Raw genomic sequence first — 23,670 nt, forward strand, 5'->3', positions numbered from 1 at the left:
CATTTGCAATTCAACAAATTTAGCATTAATATCATTTGATCTTCATCATTTGAAGAAAATTTGACTGGTTCATTGTCAAAAGTATATTGTTATTCCATTTCATTCCCCTTCCCTTTTCTTACCTAACCCAAAAAGATTGCTTCATTGCTTTTTAGTTGGATTTTCTTTTTCACACCTACCATATTTTTTTATTTACAAGAGTTTGCATTAATAGTGTTTATTTCATGACAATGCAAAAATAAGTGTTGTAGAAGCAAAAAAATTTGACAATGTTGGCACTGCAATGTTAACCTTTGCAAGAAGTAGACCTTACAAATTGTGCATCTTTGATAAATTCTATTTAGAATGTCTTTAGCAATGGTGGTAGTTGCCCTATGCTAAAATCATCAGTTTTGGATAACTATGAGGTTTGTGAATATGTTCTTTTTGTGTATTGAACCATTCTTGCTTCTTATCTATATGCATGGATAAAGTCCTTTCTAGGGTACATTCAAAGATTGGGCGATAAAAAAGGCATAAGATGATAGATATTTATAATATTAGCTTTTTCTCAACTCTTTGGTCATTTCAATGGGTAGCATAGACTTAGCTGTCTAATTTTTAGCCTACATCTATTATTACTTACCAAAACTCTTTGATTGTTTTTGGTACTATTAAATAAATATAGCTCTTTAGTTCCTGCATTGCTATGTTTTCTAACAAAATTTCTTGTTTTCAATTTGACTAGATCTTGACAATAGTGTAGTTCGTTAGTACATCTTTAGTCAATCTTTCTTTGGTTGGTTAACGTGCTATTACTACTATGGATCTTGCATGTCCTTGTCTTTAGAAAATTTGCTTAGATGGTTATGATCATATGAAAAAAGCATCATTTTATCATGTAAGTTTAGAGTCAAGACTTTTTTTAGATTAATTTGCTTTTATATTTTCAACTAATTGATGCATGCAATTTTTTGCTCTTATAAAATGTAAAACCTGAAGAATTTCCCTCATTTTAAGTTGCTCTTTGATCACTTAATCTCAAAATTTGACCCAAATTGAACACACTTAAAATTGATGATCCATATATGATGTCACTTGAGTTGAAAAGATGTCATGTCTTATCTGAATCATCCATAAATTGTTCACTATTGATGTCTCTAGACGCTTTTTTTCATAAGTTCGAAGCAATTTCTCTACCTTCTTTTTATGATACTTTACTCGAGTTTATGGTTGACGTTTTTGTTCAATTTTACATGTAGCCAACTTAAGGATGATTGCTTATTTGTAACCTCTACTTCTTGCTCTCTGATCATGTCATTAATATTTATGTCATGCCTATCTATTGGTTCTGACGGTCTTCACTCTTTGTGTTGGCTTCCAAATTTAACAAGACTTGATTTGTCATATACCTTTTTGATGAATTTGCAACCAGTTTTTGTGTCTTATTTACAGCTGAAGGTAATTTTGAAATCATTGATAAATATGCATGGTTAGCCATACCTAGCATATTAGTGTTATTTCATGTTCAGTTGTTCTACTACATGTACTTGATAATGCATAATGTTGTATTTGTTTTTACACTTAATAATTCTATATTTTGATATAAAATGCTAATACAATTTTAGTCTCTTTTGTGGAGAATTTTATCTCATAACATCCATTGTATTGCTTCTTCTTCTACCATTAAAGCAAGTTTAAGAAAATTTCACATTCTGGTAAATTGTTTGCTTTAAGCTTTCAATGTTTTCCAATGCTATATGTTTTCATTATTTCTTGCCATGTTCTTTTGCCCACTTTTCCTTTCTTTCTTTTAGGTGCTAAAATTACAAGCATGCAAATATCTGGCTAACTCATCATTGAAGCCTCTTTACAAGGAAGGTGCTTTACGAAAACTTCAAGATTTAGACTTGTCATATGGTACCCTATGCCAATATGCCATAAGGGAGCTGCTTGCATATTGCACACATCTTATCCATTTGATCTTGAGTGGATGTATAAATATGTATAACCTGAATTAGGGTGCTACTAATGGTCGGTTTGAGTCGTTTTGTATGCATAATGAATCTAACATGTTATGTTTTGATAACATCAATGAGCTAATTGAGTAAGCAAATTGTTTATTGCAGAACCTCAACTACATAAGTCGTCCAAATATTAGGAAAATGCTCACCCTTTTAACAGCACGATGTTTCCATTTATCATCTCTAAATCTTTCTTTGTCAGCCAATTTAAAGGAAGCCGATATTGCTTATTTCAAATTGTCCTTTCTTAATCTAAGGTATGGATATACTCCATTTTATGGTTATGGTTTCTTTTTGTTTTATTTGTTACTTTCTAAATTTTTCTACCTATCTTAAATTTAGTAATTGTTGCTTTTTGGAAGTTTTGAAGCTTGGGTGTCCTAACCAAACTAATGTCTTTCTTCAGGTATGGTTATTGTTTCTTTTTGTTATATGGGTTGCTTTTTAGAAATTTTGAAGCATGGTTATCCCAAATGTTTAATGCTTTAGGTCTTTTTTTTGTACCCATGTTCTGGTGCTTGTCTATTGTGAGTGTATTATTGAAGATGCTTAGTTTTTATTACCTAGGCTCTTATGATTGATTTATTTGCAAATGTAGGATTTCATACAAAGAAGCACTATAGGTAGGTAAACCTTACTGGAATCTTGATTAATGCCTAACAATGGCTTCATCATGTGGAGTTTCTTTTTTAGCCTTAAGAATTTCAACCTATAAAGAGATTCTTTACCTTAAAATAAGTTAAGTAGGAGTTAAGAAGTGGTGATGAGGGAAATGATATAAGCAAGGCATTCCTTGTAATTTTGACTGTGTATTGCTGGTTGTCTTGCTAACCTATCTAAGTTTTTTAGAGAAAAAACTATAAAGTACTTAAAAAGAATTGATATGTCTAAAAGATAACGAGGGAATTTATAACGAGAGCTTATGAGAGTCACATTGACTCTCATTAAAAGAATGAGTGAATATTATATGAACTTTTAGTGAGAGTCATAACCCTCACTAAAAGACTCTATTATTGTAGTGGTGTAACTAATCTTATCGCACCATACCTATATTTTGCCATTAGACCTTTTAGGTCTGGTGGATACTTTATGTTTCCATCGCAACTTTAATTTACCCTTGCTTTTACTTTTTTTAATTCTTGAAATACAATTTAGAGACCACTTGGTTTTTCATTTTTTTTATTCAAAAAATTTTAAATAACTAATCTTGAGCTATAGCGTAGGGACAAAAGAATTTAACAAAATTTTAATTATTTATTAATTTTATAAATATTAAACAATTAAATATTTTTATTAAATATACATTTTAATCTACCATCTTTAATGGTAATTTTTTTCATCTCAGTATAATTTAGCTCACTATCCCATTGTTTTTGTATCAAAACATATATCCCACCATTAATTCTAATCTTATTGCTAGAGTAACCAATCTCATTGCTACATTAAAAAAAAATCTCATCTCCATTGTTATTCTCAATCCTATTGGAGCCAATCTCACCATCAATCCAAATAAACTTTAAAGCTGTCCCTTTTTGCATAACTTAAAAACCTAGAATAATGCAAAGACAAACACAATAATTTTGTTTGAGATTTAAGTCTTATAGTTTTTTCTTTTTTAAGGATTATGTTTGCATTTTTTAATTTTTTATATATTTTTTAAATTTTTTATTTTTGATTTTTTGGGAATTTTTTGAATTTTTTAGGATTTTTTTTGTTTTCTTTTGATTTTTGAATTTTTGAAAACCTTTTCTCATTTGAGGCTTCATAACTTTTGAAAATGAATTTAAAAATTCCTCTCATTGGAGGCACCACAACTTTAAAGAATAAATTTGAAAAAGAGCTCAGATATCACCATTGAGGCAAAAGCAAAATGACTTCAGATATCGCCAGTAAAAGGTTCTTGAATATGCCATTGAGGAGAATGCAAGATGACTTTGGATGTTGTCATCAACAGGTTTCTAGATATCGCCATTGAGGAAAATGTAAGATGATTTCAGATATCGCCATTGTAAGGTTTTTGAATATCACCATTGAAGAAAAAGCTTAATGATATTATTGCCAATGAAGGGTTCTAGATATCACCCCCAAGGAAAATACAAAATTATTTTAGTTATCACCACCAAAAGGTTCCTAGTTATCACCACTGAGGATAATGCAAGATGACTTTGAATATTGACATCGAAAGGTTCCTAGATATGGCCACCAAAGAGAATGTAAGACGGCATTGGATATGACTATTGAAAGGTTCCTGGATATGGCCACTACAGAGAACACAAGATGATTTTAGCACTAAAAAGTTCTTGAATATGGCAACTGTGAAGAATGCAAGATGAACTCATATATCACCATAAAAAAGAATACAAAATGACTTCGAATACGCCACTAAAGGGAATGTAAGATGATATTGGATATCACCCTAAAACATTTGTGAGTGCAATGGAAAAGTTCTTTATATGTGGGTTGTCACTTAAGCTCTTGTGACTACATCCAATAACAAGCAAGTTAGTATTTGTAAAGTATAAACAATAAATTATATAAAATTAAACATTATCAAATATAACAACTAAAAAGTTATTACCAATTTGTGTGCATGCACCAAAGAAGGACATAAGCCCCTTGTGTGCATTTTTATGCTTTTTCTTTTCTTTATTAGTTGATTTTTTCTTGCTTCGCTAGACTTTTGTTACTTACCATGCAACGGTAGCTCAATCTTTTTCAAGAAGCTCATTCTAAATTTCAACTCTAATCCAGTCAAATTGTTTGTACCCTTTGCACTTAGCTAGTTTGTCCATGCAAAAAATTTTCAATGCCTTTTTTCTTTCGATTTATAACATGTTTTTAAAAGTGCTTTACATGTGTTTTGCTATATTTTATACACCAAAGGCATATATTCTTGAGACCAGAAGAATTTTTGCTAATCAATAATAAAAAATTTATCATTATCATTTTGCAATAAGTAAATTCAAATAAAATAAAAGTATATTGATAATATTTGATATTGCAATTTACCTAGAATTTCTCTCATAAATTTGTCCTTGCAACCATAAGAACTTTCGTCCATGTTGGCCATGTAATGTTGTAGTATCTTTAATCAATCCTATAATTGTGTAGGCAATTGCGTGTTCCTAGAATGTGTTATATGTAATTTATGAATTATTAAAATATTAGTTATTCAATTAAAATAAACAAATAAAATAAAAATTTATAAAGGCCTCACCTATTTTTGTGGACAAGTAATTGGCATCTTTTCATCTGGGTTCGCTAGTAAGGGTACACATTTATTAGGCCTAATAGTTTTTTTTTGTGAGGGTTGTGGTGTGGTGGTCTCAATACCATTAAAGATACTAGATGATTGCTGCTTAGTAGATGGCATGTCTAGTGTTGGATAATTTATGGGTAGCGTCTCACTCATTAGAGGCTCATAAGATGCATGCTCTGATGGTGGAGGGTTTTAAGATAGAGGTTGGACCACCTGGGGCTGTCTAAATTGAGAGTGTACTATTGGAGTATTTAGGTGAATAATACCTCCAAACAGTGCCCTCCATCTCGATGTAGATATAACTTTTAATTTATTAGAAACTTTTCCTTTAGGCATTATAACTGCAAAATATAGCATATATAGTTAATAATTAAATTAGATTAAACAACATGTAATAACAATGTAAGAACTTATATCAATAATAATGTAAATGTATTTAACAATATATTTAAGAACATATATCAACAACATAAACAAACATATGAGAGAATTATTTATAATAACATATTGTGCAGTATGTTAAAGAATATCACAAATATTACAATTAATTGCATATTAATTTCTATATATGTCGAATGTCATCTTAATTATCTTCTTTCTCATCTTCTTCATCATCTTTTTCATTATTTTCTTCTTTATTTTCATTTCTTCCTTATCATCTTCATCTTTATCTTCAAATTCTTTTTTTTCTTCTTCTTCTTCTTTGTTTTCTTTTTTTTTTTCCTTTTTTTCTTCTTTTTCTTCCTTTTCTTCTTCTTTTTCTTCTTTTTCTTCCTCTTTTTATTCAAGTTGTTCTCATACATTAATCTCTTCATAATTACCATGAGCAAGAATTCTTGAATTATCAAGTTCCTTTGAACATGTAATAGCTTTCATATTAGACATTCCCATTTCTTAATAAACCACTTCATTAATGTCAATTATATCTCCATCACGATTGTTGGATTTAAATCTACTCCTAGCCTTTATTTTAAACAAAGTGCACTAATCTCGTCTAGCTCTCCTTTTAGATAGATGGGCGTTATAGTACACCTGTTGAGCTTGCTCAACTAACACAAATAGTTCATTACTTGCAAGCATTTAGTTGTATTTAACTTCAACAAGGCCATGATAGGGTTTTATATGAACACCGTTTTTCATATTGGACTAATGAAATTTAAATAGTACAAGCTTATTGCCAAATTCAAAATCCTCTAACTCAATGATATCTACCAACATGACATAAAGGTCACCTTCAAAATCATTGTAACAAATTCCTTCAATGAATGCACTGCTATTCATTATTTTTTGGGTTTGTCCATAGTCTAAAATATGAAACTTGTAACCATTGACAAAGTATCCTTGATAACACCTTGTCATACACCTTGGTCCGTGGGAGAGCTTAATGATATGACGATCAATTTCATTATCATGTTATTGAACCTATAAAATTACATAATAGATCTGTATTATTTCTTGTATAGAAATATAGTGTAACAATTAGTAGTTTAGAGTTGATTAATCTTAAAGTTCTTGTAGATGCCTAATTTTGTCCGAGATATTTTATCTCTTTAAATCCAAGCTCGATTCTACAATTGGGCTTTGACTATTATTTTTAAGCCCGTTTCACTGTCAATTTTCAAATGCCTTAGTATGAGGTCTAATATGGGTCCCATAGTAAGGTCCATTGCGTAGATCCGAATGAATGTCCAAAATGGTCTGATAAAAAGCTCAATAAAAGATTTTCTTTTTAAAAGCCCATTATTGGCCAGTAAACGAAAATTAAAAATATAAAAACAAATAAAATATATATACATAAAAATTTCAAAAAATATATATATAAATAAAATATAAAAATAATTAGAAATAGTAAAGATGTTAAAATTATATATAAAAATATATAAAATAAAAGGGAGCTTGGTCCAAAATTAAATCATATGAGTCCATGAAACATGGCCCTAACCAAAGAATCAAAAATAACCATTTGGCCTTGCTTAAGAAGTCATGTGAAGAAGAAAAGAAAATCGCATGGACACATAACAGGAACAAAGCTAAAAAAAAAAAAAAAAACTAAAAGCTGAAAAGGGCATGAGTGGTGGGATAGTGGCTGCATGGAAAAAAACTGCATAAAAAATTGAACAAATAACAGAAGAAGAGAGGTGCATTTATGGAACAAAAATAAAAAAAAAAAGCCAAGAAGTTAATTGGAGCCTCTGTTTACACCACTTCATGCCTTTTTAAACATTTCTCCTTCATGTTTACACTGTCAAAGCTTTTCTTCATGACCTAAATGATCCAAGAAAGCACAACACTTACATTTACTTGAGGGTGTTAAGGACAGGCTAAAGTTATTTAAAGCAAACCTATTGGAAGATGGTTCCTATGATTCTATTGTTGAAGGTTGTGAAGGTATTTCCACATAGCATCTCCCTTTTATCAAAATGTCACAAATCCATAAGGAAAATTTCTTGATCCTACCGTGAAGGGAACATGGAATGTACTAAACTCATGTGCTAGGACTTTCTCTGTCAAACTGTGGTCTTAACATCTTCTATAGTTGCAGTCGCATACAATGGAAAACCTTAAACTCCAGATGTTGAGATTGATGAAACTTGGTTTATTGACCCATTTTACTATGAGGGCTTAAAGCTTTGGTATGTAATATCAAAAACCATGGCTAAGGATGCTGCTAAGAAATTATCAAAAGTGAAAGGCCTTTTTGTCATTATATCAAACAAGTTAGCAAGTGGACTTTACTTTTTCCAAGGTATAAGATTTTATTTGACTTTTTTATTTTAATTTTGATTTTAAAATTGTTCACACTTTTTGCATATGTCATTTCGTGCTTATCTACCTTCTTAACTTGTTTATTGTTACCTTTGTTTTGATATTTGTTCATTCATTTTCTTAATTTATTGTTCCATCTTTTCTTTACATGTGCCTTATTCTTATTTGCTCACATATATGTATGCCATTTGTTTATTTCTCATATTACATATGTTCTATTTGGTGTATCACTAACTATAACTATTTAAATTGGCAAAGATGGTTATTGAAATAGTTTTTTATGCCTATTAATAATGTTTTAGGATTTCTAAAATAATAATAATTATTATTAAAGTAATAAATAAAAACAAAAATATATTCTTGAAAATTTAATTGGCTTGTGGATGCATAATGAAATAAAATGGTATTTGAACAAAAGTAAAGAGTAGAAATTTTCTTCTACAAAAATGATTTTCAAAAATAAGGATTTTAAGAATTCAAACAAGATAATATTTCTAAGAAAAAAATGATTTTGGAAATCTTGCCTTGATATTAGAGAGAATTCAAAATTGTGTTTTAAAAATTTAATTCCGCCTAAATGTTAGGGAATTAAACCAAAATAATAAATAACAAATACAGAAATCCAAATAATAAAAATATTAATAAAAAAACTTAGATCATATGATTGTTGAATAGCTTCTTGCTGATTGATAATATTATTATTTATTATTATTGTTGTTACCAGCATATGATTATTTTAGCTTATATTTGATTTGTTGTTTAGTAGCTTTACACATTATTATGTTACTAATTGACATGTTTCTATTGCCTTTGACTATTCATGCATTTTAATTGTTATTTATATTTTTAAAATTTCCTAAAAAATAATATTAACAAACAAAGCTTCAAAAATAATAAAAATAATAAAAACAAAGATTTTGAAATCCTTGCCTAAATTTTGGAGAAAATAAAAAATTGAATTAAAAAAATAATAATTTCACTTAGATATTGAAAAATTATTAAATAATAAAATATAACTAAATAGTAATAATAAATTTTAATGGAAAGGAAAATATAATAAACATAAAAATTAATTTTTAGATATTTTAAAAAAATGAGTCTATTGCAAATAAATATAAAAATTAATTTTTAAAAATTATAAAAAATGATATTGTTTCAAATAAATGTGACAAATTAATTTTTTAAAATCATAAAAAAAAAAGCTTGCTCCAAAAATCTGCCTAGATGTTGAAGATTTTTAGAGAGACTTGTAATTTTCTAAAACCCTTAATATTAGATAAAACACGAACCATAAATCTTAGGTAAAACCCAAAACCCTAGGCCATAGGTGAAACCCTAAAAAAACCTTTGAAATTCTAAACCTACCAAAAACTCCAAAATCATCCTAAATTCTTAAGGATTTGTGCGAAGACTTTTTTGTAAAATAATTCTCGAATGCCACCTAGATGATGGGGTATTTAAAAAACTTTATCTCATTACGAATTTTCATATAATTCTATATTTCAAAATAATAAAATTAAATAAAAAATAAAAAATAAAAACAAGATTTTAAGATCCTAAATTCACATGCTCATCTCTTTGAATTGTTATTATTGTTTCTTGTTTAATTGTGGCATCATCTTTTTTTTGCATAAACGTCTTTTATGGAAAATATTATTTAAAAATGGATTTAAAATAATATTTTGAGAAATATAATTTTTTGATGCTCTGCCTAAGTGTTGGAGAGTTACCAATAATTATTATTTTCAAATAATATTAATTTTACGCTCAAGGAGTTATTATGGTAAATCTTACTTTTAAGGAAATATTATGGTAAATCTTAGACAGAAAGGATTATCTTCAAATTTTGCCTTTATATTGAAGAATTTTAAGGTAATTCTTTAATTTAGAGATTTTCATAGCATTTTTAAATAAAGATTTTTTAAATAATTTTATTTTTTAAGAATAAAAGGAATTATAATTAAATTTTATATATAAACCATTTTTTGTCCAAAATTATAAATTACGCATGATTAATTGATACCAATTTTATGGGTGTTGTGTGGGTGTTAATTCTTGCTCACATATAACCAACTTTCGAATTCAATTCTGTTTCGTAGACCAAAATTATTTTTTTAATAAGCTTTAACCCCCTTTTATTGTTTTATTAAAAAGATAAAATTTTTGGGTGATCAATCATATCATAAAAATATTGGTGGCGACTTTCTGTGTTTTTATGATTTTAAATTTGTTACATCTTGCAATCGAGTCTTCGGACTGATACGTTATGACAACTTGGAGACTCCATTAGGGAATTTATGAGAGTTAGGCCAAAAATTTTAATCATGAATTATCAAAAATTTTGGATTTAATTTGTTTTATTTGATATTTAATTTAATTTCCTTCATTTTAATTTTTCAAAAAAATATAAAATAAATAAATAAATTGCATGTTAGTATCATGTCTTGATTTTGTACTTGTGATTTATTTATGTTATTTTTATATACTGCTTTGCACATTTTGCACACTTTTGTATATTCACTTACATACATGAGCTGTAGATCCAGGCTCTATCATTATTAAGAGGAAGTTAAGTAGCTATGCTCTCTTGAGGTGATAACCTCCGCATTTGCTAGTGAACACTTACACTCAGATTGAACCTATTTGTAGCCTGTAATGGGTGAGGATTGGTGTGCCTTATTAGTCTAAAATGGACGATGATGTAAGGTTTGATTTAGGAATCTTTAGATGACTAAATCTTGACTAAGCATATCATGAGCCATAGGAAGCTTACTTAGGATAGAGCCATGCTGCCTTCTAGAAAAGCACTAAAAGTTAGAACACTATATAAATTCTATTGTATTATTCTATAGTATTAGATAGTCGTTTTGTTATTTTCATTATTTATTTGTCTTGGATTATTGATTCATTTTTATTTGTATAGTTTTTAATTTTGTTACATACCTTATATAGGCATTATATTTTAAGATGAGGTATTTATTTTAGGTCTGTCATTAGCAAAAGAAGTTTTCATGAAGCCATCAGTAATGACAATCTCTTGTAGAAATTATTTAGAAGTTAAAAGCTACGCCAAAATTTTTTCATACAAATTACCTAAAAGTAGGATATGTGGGGCATTCTAATGCAATTTGTGTTTAAGGTAACAGTGTAAATAAAGTTAGGATACAAAAAAGTCGAAATAAAAAGAAGAAAAAGGCAAAAAAAAAAAAAGAAGAGATTTAGGATAATTAAAGACTTTGTCATCTTTTTGGAATTCAATCAGTGTATTTTACATTCATCGTTAAGGTGATTTGTAATTTTGGGTTGTTCCATTTTTGTAGATATATTTGCATCATTTCAATACTTAGGCATTCATAAACATATTCTTTGTAGCATGTAAATTAGGAATTGTGTCATTCATTCAGCAAGAATAATAGCATAAACATTTGGGTTTAAACCCTTGAAATAAAATATTTGATTTAGTGGATATAAAAAGCTGAAAATATGGAAGATCAATTGGAGCTTCAATTAGTGCATTAGAATGTAATCAAAAGGAGTTTGGTCATGACATTTGAGAGATGACAAAATAGCTCATTAAGTTGACGAAGATAATTGAGAAGCTTAAGGAATTTATTTTGGAGCCTTCTTAAAGGTCTTTACCATTTTCAACTCAAGTCAATTCTATGAATTCATGGACTCGTGATCAACCAATTCCTATTGGGCCTAATACATTTCCTAAGCTTGCTGAAGCATTCAGTGGTTTATGCAATAATGATGGTCTAGACAAGATCATAAAAGTGATGAAAGATTTGACTACCTAAGCATTTGAGCTCTAGAATTTGATTTCCATGATAGAGTTACCAAGTTCCATACAACTTCCACAAATTACTTCAAACTTTAACTTGCATTTAAATCCTTCTCATGTCTATTTTCGGCCTCTTTTCTAAGCATTTAGGATCAGGCCCTAAAACTTTATACAATTTTGAGAAGTCTATATTTGTACCAAAATCTTTAGCTTGCCATTCATTAATCACCTTTTCAACCAATTTCTCAATTTTGAACCTTTGCACCACCACCAAATTCTTGAATTCCTAGTTAGACTGTTGCCCAAAATTATTTAAGAAAAAGAGATAGTTAGATCCTATACCCATTAGATATGAAAAGCTCTTTCTTTATCTATTTGAGAGACACCTTGTTGTCTTTGTGCCTTTAGGGCCTTTAAAGCCTCTATACGCAAAATATTTTAACCCAAATGCAAGATGCGAATACTATGATGGGAATATAAAGCACTCCATTGAGAATTGTGAGGCTTTCAAATGCAAGGTGCAATCACTCATAGATGCAAAATGGTTCAATCTAACTATAATAACAGATTAAAGATTTAGGAACAATGAGAAAGGGATAGCATGATGATGACCATGGATGGGACTTTTGATTAAATAAAGTCTTCAAGTGATAGGTTGTTGAGAAATGAAATGATTTACAAATTTTTTCTATTTAGAAAATGTTTTTTTATGTTAATATAATGTTTTTTTTAATTTAGATATGTGAATTGTGGTTTGCTTCTGATTCTTGCTCCTATTCCAAATTTTACACTTTTCACTAAAAAACTTTAGCCATTGTGCATTCATTCATTCATCCATTTATGTATCCACGTAATATGATGTAATTCATGTTTGCTTTAAAAAGAATGAATTTTTTCAAAAATAATCCCTATGATTTCCTCTAAGGATCAGGAGAATATTGATTTGAAGAAGAGATGGAGGAGATTATTGAAGAATTTTTTGCTTAAGGAAATGACCAACCTAAAAGGCCTAGTTTAGGACCCTTAAATGAGGAATCATGGAATCTAGATAAACAGAGGAGAAATAGTCTCTTGGAAAAAAAAGAATTCAAGCTGTTGAAAGTAAGGATAAATCTTGTGATGCAAAGTAATCCAAGCTAATTTCAAATGTGGTTATTCCGCCCAAGTTCAAGGTTTCAACATTTGAGAAGTATAATGAAACTGAATGTCCTAAAACATATTGGCTCAATACTATCACAAAATGATTGGGTATGCTGGTGATGAAAAATTACTTATTTACACCTTTTAAGAAAGTTTGATTAGGGCAACAACCAATTGATATTATAGGTTAGAAAATAGCCAAATTCATACTTAGAAGGATTTATTACGAGCATTCTTGAAGCAATACTAACACATGTTGGAGATGGCTCTAGACTGATTAACCCTTTAAAACATGAGAAAAAGCCCTAATAAAAGCTACAAAGAATATGCTACTAGATGAAAAAAAGTTACAAAGCAAGTCTAACCACCTTTAACTAGTAGGGAGCTAAATTCTCTATTTGTGGATACCATTCCATCTCCTTACTATGATAAGCTTATTAGTAATACATCCTTAGAATTTGTCAATTTACTATTTGTTGTGGGCATAATCAATGATGGGATACAAAAAAATAAAGAATTATGGATGCCAATGTGGAAATTTCTACTAAAAGGCAGGGAATATTTTTGATGAATACACTCAAAAGATAATTGTTAAAGGGTGAAATGAGAGAAACCTCACCATGATATAAGAAAGTTTGGTGAATAACTATTCCCAATGGTTACCATATTGTTCCTAACCGACACCTCGAGCTGCTAACTTTCCTCAATCATTTCATCCATATGTTCTAATTTTTTCATTGCAAACATTCACAAAACAAAAGATCAACCCAAGCTATTCACAAAGACGTAAGATAAAAAGAGTCAAGATGTATAATTCACTCTCAATGTCTTATGCTGAGCTCTTCACCTTACTTGTCAATAATCATATGATTTCCATTTTCCCTGCAAGACCTAAAAGGCCTTCCTACCCAAAGCGATATAATCTCAATGCTAAGTGTGAATTCTATTATGGGGTTGGAAGGCATTCTATAAAAAACTATACTACCTTCAAGGATACAATTCAGGCTTTGATTGATGTAGATCCCATAAATTTTAAAGAATTGGTTAGTGGTTTTGATGATTGATAATAGTGGAATTGAGGGTCAATGATTTTAAAGCTAAAGCGCCAAATGCAAAACTTTTGTTTCTATAAATGTGAATGTCATCTAATGAGTACTATTAGGAATGTGAACTTTTGGGTCAAGTCTGAAAGTTTGTATTACATGAGTGGACATTATGCATCATAATGTTTTATGTATTTATATTCTCATTTAAGGTTTTTTTTTATTGCTTTTGAGTTTTGGACTTCTAGGTTTTCCTTGAAAGAAAAATAGCAAAAGGGAAAAATGTTAGATTTGAATAAAAGCCCCATTAGTTAAGTATTGAAACTATAGAAAAAAATGCATTTAAAAATGAAAAAAAAAAAAGAGCAAGAAGAAGTGAAAAAGTGAAAAAAAAAAAGGAAAAAAACAAAAAAAGACAAAAAAAGGAAAAAAAAAGGAAAGTTTTAAGTCTCAAAAGAGTTGGCAATCATTATTAGAAATTTCTAAAATGCCTAAACCCATTTCTAAAATCATTCAATTGATCCCACTCATCAACCATGAGCTTTCAATAACCTTGAATTTGAATTTGTGAACTTTTCTTTCACCTGATAATGTTATGATATCAAAAGGTCATACTCTTTTCCAAGGCCATGAACAATGAAATAGCTAATTGAAAAAGAAAAATTGTGGTTCCTAAAATATCCTGCATACATGATTTTTCTTTTAAAGAATTTAGATGCATACTTTTGATGTGTCAATGTGATGCTGTAGCTCTAAAATTTTCCAAAGTCAAAGCCACACCAAGTTTTGTAAAATAACCTCAAACTTACTAACCTTTTAGTTCTTTACCCCAAAGTTGACCTAGTCCAGTGTCTTAGAGGCATGTTTATCAAACAATAGAAAGACCTCAGTGCCTTTATGACAATGTGAATTATGATTAAACCATTCATTCTCTTTTGGTAAAGTAACATTAACCATTTGATACCTTAAATGGGTTCATTCCATATGACCATTTTCCCATTTTTTTCGCATAACCCTTTTTCTCGCAATAACTTCCATTAAGGGTCGTTTGTTAAAATAAAGCATCTTCCATGAATCACATTGCTGGTAAAGTAGATTTATGTACAATTTATGAAGGGGGCATGTCAAAAAAAATTAAGAAAAAAAAAAGGAAAGAAATGAAATGATAAAAGAAAAATGGTTATGACATTATACGATTAAGAAATTTAAATAAATCTAAATAAAGACTTGACAAATCCAAAAAAAAAAAAAAGAAAGAAAAATGAAAAGAGAGATAAGAGAACTTTGGAATAAAAAAACCTTTTTTCAAGTTCATTTCCTAAAAGAAACTACTCTTTAATTTAAGTGATCATTCTTGAAATGACAAATAGCCTTTTTTTTATCATCCCTTCATGAATGTAAAGATTTATCCCTTGTAAGCCTTTTAAACCTGATAAAATTCTTTCAAAATAAACCCTAACTAAGGATCTCCCTCTATACTAGAGCAAAAATGATGCATTTTGGGGTTAAAATTCATGATATCCAAATGGAATCCAATATGTTAAGGTAAAGGCCTAATATAAAAGTTTCCAAAAGTTTTGAATCCACTTAAAGAAAAAAGAAAAGAAACAGTAATAGAATGAAAAGGAAAAATGACAAAAAAATGAAAAAAAATGAAGGAAAAAGAAGGAAAAATTGAAGGAAAATAGGAAAAAAAAAGAAGAGAAAATAAATGAATAGGTGGAAAGCACTAGAAAATGATAGGGAATATATCCCAAAGTGAATCCTTCACATAAAAGAATGATCCTTGGTTTCAATTATCTTTAAACACTTATTTTGGGCCTATCTATCCTTTTTATTTGAAAACCCCTAAACCTTAGCCTACGTTATGTAATATAAAACGTTATGTATTGGATCAAACATTGAAGCTTGAAAATTGAAGAGTTTCTCTTAGAAGAATGGCCATGAAACCCATGAAACTTATGAACCTATTTGATCCATTTTTATTGCCTAATTTTTTATTTGGACCATTATCCTCTTTTGAATAAGTTTAAATTCTTTAGTGCATGGTATGATAATCAATAAAAAAAAGAAAATAAAAAATAAATAGGGTGAAAACCTTACAAAAGGGCAATCTAGAGCAAAAATTATAAAGGCCACCCATAATACTAAATGAGGTGGATGCTGAACAAAAAGAAGACAAACCTTTTTGAAAAATCCAAAATATCAAAGTTTCAAAAGTTTGAGAAAGGTTGATTTTGAAAATCTCAACCTTTTTTTTCATTTCCAAATAACGTTTTAAAATCTCAAGCCTTTACATCTAACCTTGACATATACCAAAATGTCACATTTGAAGGCTAAAAAAGTGTTGAACTTGTTTGGTTTTTAAGGGATTCATGTTTTTAGAAAAACTTATATTTCATTTGTGAGCCTACATGAAAAAAGTATATGCTCTTTTATCCTCTTTAGGTGGATAAACCCTTTTAAATGAACAAAAAACCTCAATGTGCTGAACCATTCAATCCATTTGGAAAGAAAGTTTTCACTTTTTTCATTTCTAATAAGGATTGCTAATTCTCGAGAAAAATTTAGATTTAGTTTTTTTGCCACCCAAGAAAGGATTTAAGCTTAGTTTAGCTGGCACCCAGGTTTTAAGCTTAGATTCTTTAGCACCAACGAAAATTTAAGCTCAGGTTAACTAGCATTCATGTTTTAAGCCCAATCTAACTGGCATGCAAGCCTAGATTTAACTAGCACATAAGCTCAGTTTAGCTGGCATGTAAGCCTAGATCACCTGGCATGCAAGCCTAGATTAAGCTGACACATAAGCCTACTTTAGTTGGCATGTAGCCTAGATTAGCTGAAAATGTATACACCTATTTTATCCCCTTTAAGTAGTGAAGTATTTTTAAATCAAAAGAAATCTTTGGGAACATAATTATCCAATCCATTAAGAGAGAAAATTTTTACTTTTTTCATTTCTAATAGGGATCATCAATTTTCCAAAAAAAATTAAGTTTACCCAAGTTTTAAGCCTAATTTAGCTGGCATTCATGAAAAGTTTAAGCTTAGATTATCTGGCACCCATGAAAATGTAAACCCAGTTTAGTTGGCACCCATGAAAATATAAGCCTAGTTTAGCTAGCACCCAATGAAATTTTAAGCTCAACTTATCTAGCACCCAAATTTAAGCTCAATTTAGTTGGCACTTAGGTTTTAAGCCCAGATTAGTAGGCCCTAATGAAGTTTTAAGCCCAGTTTATCTAGTACTCAAATTTAAGCCTAGTTTAGATAGCATGTAAGCCTAGATTAGCTAACATCTATGAAAATTTAAAGCTTAGTTTAGTTGGCATATAAGCCCAAAATTAGCTAGGATGAATGCCTAGACTAGTTGGCATGTAAGCCTAGATTAGCGATCATCCTATTTTACCTATGGTTTAATCTTGGTCACCTCATTTGAACCATAGTTTAGTCTCAGTCACTTTGCTCAACCTACAGTTTAATCCCTGTCATCCTTATCTTTTAACTCATGGTTTAATCTTGGTTATTTTTAGAAAAAAATAAAAATAAAAAAATAAGCAAGAAAAATTTTTTTATTAAAAAGTAGTATTCTAACAAAATTGTTGTTTATATATTTACATTATTCTTGATCATCATAAATATGCAAAAAGGAGCAACTGTAGACACCTAATTTTATTTGAGATATTTTATCTCTTTAAATTCAAGCTCGATTCTACAATTGGGTTCTAATCATTATTTTTGAAACTATTTCACGATCCATTTCAAATGCCTTGATGTGAGATCCAATATGGGCCCCATAGTGAGGCCCGTTGCATAAGTCCAAATGAATGTCCAAAATGGCCCGATAAAAAAGCCCATTACAGGCCCATTGTTGGCCATTAAACGAAAGATAAAAATATAAAAACAAATAAAAATATATAAAAAATTTAAAAAAAAAATAGTAAGGATGTTAAAAAATATATATAAATATATATAATAAAACAAAGTTTGGTTGAAATTAAATCATGATAGTTCATGAAATATGGCTCAATTAAAAGCCCAAGATGGACATAAAACATAGCCCTAACCCAGGAATCAAAGAGGCCCATTTGGCTTTGCTTGAGAAGCCACATGAAGAAAAAAATAAGACTGTATGGATGTATAAAGAGAACAAGGCTAAAAAAAATTGAAAGCTAAAAAGGGCATAAGTGGTGGGATAGTGGCTTCATGGAAAAAAAACTACATAAAAAAACTAAACAAATAATAGAAGGAGAGAGGTGCATTTGTGGAACAAAGAGAAAACAAAAAAAGGAAAAGCTGGGCAGGAGGTTTAAAAAAAAAGGCCAAGAAGAAGTTAACTAGAGCCCTGGTTACATTGCATCATGCCTTTTTTAAATATTTTTTTCTTCATGGTTGCACTGCCAAAGCCTCTGTTCGTGACCCAAATGATCCAAGAAAGACATAGCACTTGCATTTACATGAGGGTGCTGAGGATAAGCTGAAGTTGTTTACAGCAAACCTATTGGAAAAAGGTTCCTATGATTCTATTGTTAAAGGTTGTAAAGGTATTTCCACACAACATCTCCCTTTTATCATGATGTCACAAATCAACAAATAGAATTCATTGATCCTGCCATGAATGGAACATTGAATGTACTAAACTCATGTTTTAAGACTTTCTCTATCAAACGTGTGGTCTTAACATCTTCTATAGTTGCAATTGTGTACAATGGAAAACTTCAAACTTCAAATGTTAAGATTGATGAAACTTGGTTTATTAACCAAGTTTACTGTAAGGGCTTAAGATTTGGTATGTAATCTCAAAAACCATGGCTAAGGATACTGCCTAGAAATTATTGAAAATGAAAGGTTATTTTTATTATTATATCAAACAAGTTAGCAAATGGACTTTAATTTTTCTATGGTATAAGATTTTATTTGACTTTTTTTATGTTTAATTTTGATTTTAAAATTGTTCACACTTTTTGCATATGTAATTTCATGCTTACCTGTTTTCTTAACCCATTAATTCTTACCTTTGTTTTGATATTTGTTCATTCACTCTCTTAATTTATTGTTCCATCTTTTCTTTGCATGTGCCTTGTTCTTATTTGCTCACCCTGTATGAATGCCATTTGTCTATTTCTCATATTACATATGTTTTATTTGGTAAATATGGTTATTGAAATAGTTTTTTTATGCCAGTTAATATTGTTTTAGGATTTTTAAAAAATTCATAATAATAATTGTAGTAATAAAAAAAAACACAAATACATTCTTGAAAAATCAATTGGCTTATGGATGCATAATGAAATAAAATGATATTTGAATAAAAGTCAAGCATAGAAATTTTGTGATACAAAAATGATTTTCAAAAAAATGATTTTTAGGAATAAAATAAGATAATATTTTTAAGTAAAATGATTTTAGAAATCTTGCTTAGATGTTGGAGAGAATTCAAAATCGTGTTTTAAAAATTTAATTCTGCCTAAATGTTAGAGAATTAAACAAAAATAATAAATAATAAATACAAAAATCCAAATAATAAAAATATTAATAAAATAACTTAAATCATATGAATGTTGGATAGCTTTTTGCATTATTGTTAATATTATTATTTTTTATTATTGTTGTTACTAGTATATGATTATTTTAGCTTATGTTTGATTTTGGTTGTTTAATGGCTTTACACATTATTATGTTACTAATAGACATGTTTATATCGTCTTTGACTATTCATGCATTTTCATTGTTACTTATATTTTTAAAATTTCCTAAAAAATAATATTAACAAACAAAGCTTCAAAAATAATAAAAATAAAGATTTTGAAATCCATGCCTAAATGTTAGAGGGAATAAAAATCAAATTAAAAAAATAATAATTCTGTGTAAATGTTGGGAAATTATAAAATAATAAAAATAAAATAATAATAATAAATTTTAATTGAAAGCAAAATATAATAAATATAAAAATTAATTTTTACATATTTTAAAAATGAGTTTATTCCAAATAAATATAAAAGTTATTTTTTAGAAATTATAAAAAATAAATTCTACATAAATATGAAATTTTAATTTTTGAAAATCATAAAAAGCAAGCTTACTGTGAAAATCTACCTAGATGTTGAAGATTTTTAGAAAGGTTCATAAATTCTAAGAACCCTTAATATTGATCTACATGTAATTCAATCAAGCATAAATCTGTAAAGAAATGAGACTAACTCAATTATTGCATCCTAAGTTAAGTTAGGCAGCAAGTCATAAAAGGCAATTGGAAATAATGATTGCATAAAAATATGATAATCATGACTTTTCATCCCAATGAACTTGCCTTTATCAACATTTTCACATTGAGCTATGTTCGACAAAAACCCATTAGGAAGTCTCAACTATTTCATCCAAGCACACACTACATTTTGATCATCATTGCTTATAGTATATGATGCTAGAGGCTTTAGTGTTCCCCCATTGCTTTCCACCAATTCTAATATTTTCAATCTATAGTAGACTGCCATATCCAATCTTGCATTGATGTTGTGTTTTCTTCTACCTTTGATATCCATAATTGTATAAAATAAATTGTCAAACACATTTTTTTTCAACCTGCATAACATCTAAATTATGATGAATTAGATTAGTGCGGCTATAATGTAATGACTGTTGTTTATTCTATAGCCTACAAGTTTACAAATCACATCAAGTAATAAAGTGTGAGTAGAGTTATCGTTCCCTTAAAGATTATGTTGTGGGTGCATGGCCAAATACCAAAATGATTCCTTTAGACCTTATATTTAGACAATCCAAAGAAATTGCTAGTTGAAATGAAACAAAAAGAACTTGAAAACTGTAAGGACTGAACACCTAGCTCACCAACTATCACTTGGTAGCAACAAGGTCTAGCCATGAAAAGTAAGTAAAGCAAAAGGGAATCAAGATTGCAAGGTAACTAGAAGTTAAAAATTAAAGAACAAATAGTTTTGTAATGCAAATCAAAGATGGCTGAAATTAACAAAGTGAATGGAAATGATCAGAGCCAAAACTTAAAAGCTTTTGAAAGTAAATAATGGTGCTTGAGAAATGTAGATTGTGCATGCAAATTAACATAAGAAACTTTGAAATGAAAATGGAAACTAATTTGTATTGAAAACTAAACTTGAAACTAAGAAAAGTAGGCTAGTCTATCACTCTAGCTAAATATAAATGTAAAGAAAAGAACTTAGAAAACTAAAAAGAACCTAAACTAAAGAGAGAAAAATGATAAGGGATTTATTTACAAGTGAAATGCATGGTCTATTTATAGTTCAAGGTTTGGCCAAGGGGGATGAACCTAGACACCTTTAACTTTGGAAAGTGATCTTGAAATCAATTAATGTCCCATTGATTAAGGAATCTCCATCAATGTGATTGATCTTGATTAGCCAAATTTTGCTCTTGCCTTCAATACTTATGCCACACATTCTTCAAATCAACATAATTTGCAATTCAAGAAGGAGATTCAACCAAATATTATAGACCATATATTGGGGATGTAACAAATCAGCATTTAAAGACCATATCTCCTTGATTTTGCACTAATCGTGGGATTCGTTAGAATTTACAAGAATCATTCTTGCATTCCCTTTTAACTTTGGCTTAATTTCATTTGGATCCCATCGGCTTCTTGGTTCATGTTGGGTTAGACATGGCTACCACCTTTGCATGGATCACTCATCATTGCATGCATGGCCTCATCTTGTCACCTTAGTATAATTTGCATGGATTTAAGCATTTAAATTCAAAGTAATAAATTTCTTCATACAAACCTAAAAATCACCAATTTACATCATTATTGAGCTAAATTCTTGAAAATTTTCAAAATTTTAACTCTCAAAGGATATGTAAATAGCTATAAATTATAAAGTCATCGCACCTTCACACTTAGCTTTTTGCTTGTCTTCAGGCAAAATCCTCGAGTTAATAATGCCAATAATTATATAAATGTGCTCATAATTAAAATTTCATAAGTAATCAATCATGCACTAGGGTATAATGTCAAGATGGTTGTGAATATAGACTTAAAACTTAATCATAAGCAAGTTTTCACCTTCATGCAACTTTCATGAATATAAAATCAATCTATCTCTAATCTATACATGCAATCTAAGCAAAAGTATGTAAGCTATGCCATCACATATTGATTCAAATCTAAAGCATACTTCATATGTTTACGTTCCTCATTTCGTCTCCACTAATGTAAACTTACATACTTGACTCAAAATCAATAAGTCTTTTATTGGCTTGTAATGTAGCTAGGGTCAAGGTAGAAAAAAAGAAATTTTAGGCGTAGAACCCTTTACTTACTTAGACTTGGACTCGAGAACTTTTATAAAACTTGAGGCATTTTTATTTTGTGGACAGTTATTTTAGCTTTTGCTTTTTTTTATTTGTCTTTTGCCTTGCACCTTCTTTCATCCTAAATATAATTGGTTCTCTTTTCTTGTCCATAACATACATAAGCAATGTGGGTTAGGTAAGAAAAAGAGATGATTCATAAGAAAAGGCTAGGGCTTATTTGATATGGGTAAATAAACAAGAAAAAGGACTATTAGGCTCAAATTAAAAGTATTAAGGGTGATTTATTCATGGGTGGGCTTGAAAAAGGCTTAAACGGTCCAAAGAATGCCTAAATCATCTTCTTAAGTCAAGTACAACCTAGGATTTTACCTTAAAGGTTGAGTTGGTAAATTCTAAAATTACACTCATGCCTTAAATCTTTATGCCTTTTTTATACTTACATAACTTTTCAGAAAAATTGATGCATGTCAAAGATCGAGATTAAAATGCACAAAACATAAAACTCGCTAACCAAAGAAAAACCAACTTAAATCATCATTTCATGCTTCACTACATTGACCCTTGTCTTAGAACATACTTAAGTCATTCATGAACAATTTATGAAAAATTAACTAAGATTACATTATCATGATTGAAGGCATGTTAACTTGGTTTGAAAATAAAGATTTTAAGGTAAAAAAAAATTTTTGACAATCAATTTTAGAACAAAAATCTCCCACCTCCACACTTGAATTGCATAACAATTCAAAACAATTAAAAGTTTAGGGTTAAAGAAAACTCCCCTATCTTTGTTTCTTTTGGCCAAATGGTTTGGCTTCTTTAGTCATCCTTACTCCATCTTTATTCCTAAAACAAACAAGATCAAGGCATACTTGTCTTAAGAATTAAATAAGTAATAGGGAAATGTAAAACATCAACAAGGAAATGTAAAACTTGGGTTGCTTCCCAAGTAGCATTAGTTTTGGTCAAGCTTGACCAAGCCTTAAAAAATCTAAAAGGTTATGTAATAATGATTGCATTAAAATGTTAGCATTTTCATACTTAATTTTAGTGCAATTTCCCTTGATTTTTAGCTTGATCCTTAAGAATTTCGACAAAAATACTCCTAAATGCATAATTATTTCATGTGTAGGAGAAAATATAGAAAATGAGGAATTTTTGAGTATTTGGACTCATTTTGGATGATTTATGGTGGTAAAAGTTAGAAAAGGCCATAACTAGAGTGATTATTATATCTTGCCATTTAGGGGAGTTTTTCTTAACCCTTTCTTTTATGATTTTTTTTAAGTCAAATGAACTTCCCAGAACCTTATTTCAAGTCTCAATTCTCATAATTCTCATTTGGAATTGTCTTCTTTAGCT

At 29.2% G+C, this 23,670-nt stretch overlaps 1 long non-coding RNA gene and 1 pseudogene across 10 annotated transcripts in view; both read left to right on the top strand.

The window, feature by feature from the left end:
* Window positions 1–23,670, top strand: part of LOC111278772 (uncharacterized) — an 85,951-nt gene that overhangs the window by 56,513 nt on the left and 5,768 nt on the right. For 2 of the 10 annotated variants that reach the window (XR_016344004.1, XR_016344006.1), the window contains 3 exons: window positions 1,797–1,860; window positions 2,109–2,260; window positions 2,346–2,409. This is a non-coding gene — a long non-coding RNA (uncharacterized LOC111278772). The other 8 variants (XR_016344008.1, XR_016344011.1, XR_016344013.1 and 5 more) reach the window with 8 other exon arrangements.
* LOC149517345 (phenylacetaldehyde reductase pseudogene) lies at window positions 7,495–8,290 on the top strand (annotated as a pseudogene).

The sequence above is a fragment of the Durio zibethinus genome, chromosome 8 (genome assembly GCF_047325235.1).
Source record: "Durio zibethinus cultivar Kanyao isolate XHJ-2024 chromosome 8, ASM4732523v1, whole genome shotgun sequence".
In the NCBI taxonomy this organism is placed as follows: Eukaryota; Viridiplantae; Streptophyta; class Magnoliopsida; order Malvales; family Malvaceae; genus Durio; species Durio zibethinus.